Source organism: Equus caballus, chromosome 8 (genome assembly GCF_041296265.1).
Source record: "Equus caballus isolate H_3958 breed thoroughbred chromosome 8, TB-T2T, whole genome shotgun sequence".
NCBI lineage: Eukaryota > Metazoa > Chordata > Mammalia > Perissodactyla > Equidae > Equus > Equus caballus.
In genome coordinates, this window is record NC_091691.1 from 19,125,010 (window position 1) to 19,129,879 (window position 4,870).

At 49.5% G+C, this 4,870-nt stretch overlaps 1 long non-coding RNA gene across 1 annotated transcript; it reads right to left on the reverse strand.

The window, feature by feature from the left end:
• On the reverse strand, positions 1–1,892 carry LOC138915309 (uncharacterized). The gene is made up of 2 exons (XR_011421111.1): positions 1,316–1,892; positions 1–1,195 (listed from the first exon to the last, which is right to left on the reverse strand). It is a non-coding gene; the product is annotated as an uncharacterized lncRNA (long non-coding RNA).
• Between the last annotated feature and the right edge of the window lie 2,978 nt (positions 1,893–4,870).

A 4,870-nucleotide genomic window follows, 5' to 3' on the forward strand; every position in this document is an offset into this window, starting at 1 on the left:
AAGTGGCAGAGACTTTTATTACCCCCTTGTTACAGAGGAGGGAAGCGAGGGCTCAGAGAGGCGATGTCAGTTGCCCAGCTCTGACTCCAATCCTCTTCATTCGATCCCTGAGCTGTCCTACTCCACAACAACCAATCTCCCCTATCTGTCATCTATGTGCCGTCATGCCAACTCTTCCCCTCCCCTACCAAGTGTTAGAGAAGCAGAAGTGAATCAGCATGAAACCATACAGGGAGGAGCCTATTGTGGCCCTAAGCCCACCCTCGAGGGTCACACTTGGCTTGCAATTGGATGTACAAGTGAGGACTCTTGCTGAGTTAAGAGAAACTCAACTCAATCAGACTTACATCAAAATGAAAATGTACTGAGTCCATTAACCAAAAGGTACAGGGTCTTCTTTCAGGCACAGCTGGATCCAGGTGTTCAAACAATGTCAGAAATCTGTCTCTCTCTTCTATCCCATCTTTTTTTGTATTGACTTCATTGTTGAATAGCCTCTTTCTTTGTTGGGGCAAAGATGGTCACCGTTAGCTCCCTGGCTATGTCTCACCAGTTTAGCAATCCCACTGAGAAGAGAGAGCACCGATTCTCAGAGTTCCCATGAGGTCCCAGGATTGACCATCACCAGCCATGTGTGCGACGTGCCTGGTCCTCATCTAATCACTGAGTATCCAGGAGAATGGAACACAGGGATGGGCCAGGCCTGGGACAGGGGATCCCCTCCATGCCAACAAAGACTGACAATGAGGTTGGGATGATTCCCCAAAGGAAAAAAATGGATGCTATTCCCGGGAGGTAACATGGCATCTGGGCAAATCAAACCAACAACGCAGAGTGTCCCCTCACCCCAGCCCACCCCCAGGGAAAGTTTCAGTTGTGTCACATCTCTGTCTGTGCCAGTCTGGGGAGGCGGCATTCCCCGTGGTGAGAGATGTTGGAAAAATTCCCAGTGGCTTCAGGGAACCAAGAGGCAGTCACAGTTGCCGCCAGACATTTCAAGGGCGACTGTTTGGGAAAGACAATCCTTGGACGTGCAAAGCTTGTAGGTATCTATTTTGTGATCCTGCCATAATCTTTCTCTCTGGGCTGTGATAAACTTCTGCTCTTCAGACATCGAAATTGGGAACTTCACGCTGGGTGGGAGACTGTCAGAAACTCATGAGCCAGGGAACTTGATTCTGCGTTTGCCTCGAACCTAGCAAAGAGAGGTAGGGAAAATTCAGGGGGGCGGGGAGGAGGCCTCAACCTCCCGTGCCTGCATCTCTTTAGGTTTAGGGTCAAGATCACAGCCCAAAACTTCCACCAGCTGACTCACAGGGTTTGGGTCAGTGTGGGGCTTCTTGGAAACCACGACGCTGAAGAGGGTCCTGAGGTCCCCAGAGCTTTTCGGAATTTACAGCTTTCCGCATGTCATTTTCGTGCACAACACTGGTCAACCCCAAGTAAAGAGACAGAGCCGCCCCACAGAGAACAAAACGCTCTTTGGCCCTGAGTTCTTCAGCTCTCGCTTACATGAAAACGGTTTTTTCCCCCTAACAGGAAATGCAGGAAACCAGCACCAGCTGATTTAAAAAAAAAAAAAGGGCTCGCACACACACAAAAATAATAAAAGCTTTTCAACTGGTCCAGAAACTTGCCCGCAGCACTTCTGGCCACGTTGGGGCTGGCCCTTTGTGACGTCACAGCAGGAATCAGCCAATGGACGCGCGGCTCCGAGTTCCCGATCTGCATATTGCGGTCGCCTCGCTTCAAATTTCAGGGCCATCTGTATTGTGGTGGTTTCTTTATAGTCAAGGTTACCCACGTCAGGCCGGGGACAAACTCCACTTCTGGCCTTCCTGCCCAGCTAGCCTGAAGGATGGGAATCGGGCAGTCAGCGCCTTCTGGGAAACGGCCTCGTGAAGGTTATGAAATCCAGAGGGCGTGGAAGGCGAGAGGATGGGCAGTCCAGAAGGGCTGCAGGGGGGAGGGGGCTCAGGCACCTCCTTTCCTATTTGGACCCCAGCAACGCTCCATCTGCATTTTCCCAAATCATTTAATTATCTATTCTTTATCTCAGACACAGTCAGCCTTGAAATTCAGGTGCCGAGACCAGACACAGGTTACTCGAATTATTATGCTTAATTTTGTCTCCTAGACTGGTAGCTCAGCCATGTGAATTCCACATGCAAATGCCTGCACAACAACATGCATAATTTAAGATCCTCAAATTAACAAGGGGAAACGATTGAGCAACCTTACTGCTTTCTCTGAAGCACAGTTTTCTGAGAATATTGTAACCTTTTTTTTTTTTTTTGGCTGTCTGAAAGGAGGGCTGGGAAAATAGAATGAGTTTGAACCACGAGGGTGTATGTATGCAGATTCCAGTGGCAAGAAAAATGTAGGAGATTGTGATATGAAAATATAGTTAGATTTCACTTGTTTGGTACCATTTAATTTGGGTTTGGTGTGAACCCCTCAAACGAGCTTCCTTTACCTTGGAGCCATCTATAAATGTGGCGTCTGCTGGGGGCCTCTGGTTCTCAACCCCCAAGGCTTTGATTTGACAGATCTGGGCAGAAATAAAGAAATTTGAACAGGTGTCCCAAGCGTTTCTGCCAGGAGGGGACTAGCCTTGAGAAACTCTTCATTGATTTTTTAAATACTTGCCCATTGGTCTTCACAAACCATCGCGCTATTCAGCTGCTGAAATGCTGTGGCGTGCAAACTTTCTGTCTTCGATTGCCGCCCACATTCGAAAGCCGCGCAGAAAGCCCTGGTCCAGACAAACACGGATTTGAACTTGAAACTGGAACCCCGTAACTAGGAAGAGAGGTGGAGCCGCTATGACCATGTGCCTCTGGGACCTGCTGCTCCAGTGCCTGTAATTGATCCAGGGCCCCAGTGCCAGCTCTGACATCCCGCGGGCTGCTGCTCCCAGGCAATGATGGAGCAGAGGAACGACGCACCAATGGCCCCGAGAACCTTCCAGACTGCACGGTGGTCTAGGATGCTCCCACGAAAACTTCCTCCCCCTTCTCTTCTTCATTCAGGGTCTGATGGCCCTCCTAACCATCTCTGGATCCCTCCCTATTTTTTTCACATCTTTCCCCTAATAAAATCCTTCTGCTTTAAATCTCATTTTAGCCTCTTCTTTTAGGAGAACCAGGACTCACACAAAAGGTTTTGATAAAGAGATTAATGGTGTAACAAGTGTAACAGGGATCGCATTTTTGGACCATCCTTTGGTGAGAAGCCAGCTTCTCTCCTCGCGCTCTGTCCACCTTCCGGTCTGAGGCGATGAGTCGGGTAAATGCCACCTCGCGAAAGCAGAGTGTATGATGGAGGGGAAGCCCACTCTGAGGGGAAGAGGAAGCTGAAGCACTTTCTGGAGGACTTTGGGCATGATTTGCATAAAAACAGTGATGTTCTATTACCAAATAAGCCTTATATATTCATTTAAGTAGATGGCTCCACCACCTCCTGCCACTACTTCTGCTTTCTTCCAGGTAATTAAATAATTTCTTTCCAAATAAATTCTATCATTGGAACCACTTACTCTTTTAGACTTTCTCTCCTTGCCCGGTTCAAATTACTGAGTTCAGATTCCGCTATGCTACGTGTGTGGGGGAGGGGACCAGACCTGACTTATCCCATTTACTTTGCTCGTCACTCTGACACTGTCTTACCCCAGGACTTCCATACTGCGCGTGTCTCTTGGTTTCTTGTCTCATGGACAAGAGCCCAGCTTCCTTCTCATTTTTGTTTAGAGTCAGAGAGTTCTTTGAAAGTCCTGTCCCCATTATCTCGGGGCAGAATTTGCAGTATCTGTGTTTTCGGTAATTCTTCCAAGTCTTTCCTTTCGGGCAGGAACGCCACGTTCACTCAGGAGCAATACTGCTTTCGAGAGGGGAGGTTTGATAACGTGTCCCTCTGCGCGGAGAGCGCCCAGCTGGCCCTCCAGAGCTGGGTGATTGGAGAGACCATGGCATTCAGAGTTGCGAAAGGCAGAGAGGGCTCTTGGCCATCAATGCCTCCCCCAGAGGAGGAAGTGGGTCCGGTTTCCAGGGAAGAAAGTCGGGGCCAGCAATCCCCTGGGGTTTCCATTTGGAACCCATTTGGTGTCTGGCCCCGATTTCATCTCCCTCATTCTGGTTCTGACTTTCCCTTGTTGGGAGGTACAGTGATGGTTCACAGAGCTCTCCTACTTCTCTTCTGGCTCTGAACGTGCTGCCTTGTCTGTTTACATGTCTGTCTCTCCCGGAGGTTTTCGTGTAAGGGCTGTGTGTGTCTAGGCTGCCATTAAACCCCTAGTGCCTGGCAAAGTGCCTGACACATAGTAGGTATTCCATACATGTGTGGTGAAGGACAGCTGCCAAGAGACATCAAGGGAGGCTGGTGGTGGCGATCCAAGCAGGTCCACAGGTATAGACATCCTGCTCTAGATCCTGAGGCCGCGTGGACCCAGGAGAGAGAAGGCTGCAAGACGCTGTGGTCCTAGGGTCCTGGATTTGGCCATGCGTTAACCCAAAGCTGCCAAAGGTGATGTAATCAACCGGACTGGAGTGGAGCTTCCTTGAAGAGGGGAGGCAGAGCTCAGTAACACAATTGTGCCTTAGGAAGTCAAGTGTGACCCATTGTCCGGGAGGGAACCATGAGACCACCATCAATGGTGTGGAATCATAAATCAATCTGAGGGTTAACATGGGGGTTGGAGCCAAGATACCTAGAGGATATTAGGAACAAAAGCCAAGCTAGCGACAACGTCAAGGCGAATGGTTCAGGACAAAGGCTGTGAATGAGTTGACAGTGTCAGTGGTTCATTTGTACTGAATGCTAGCATGTGGCTGGGGTGAGACCTGCCAGCTTAAAGGCACGTAGCCAGGCCAGG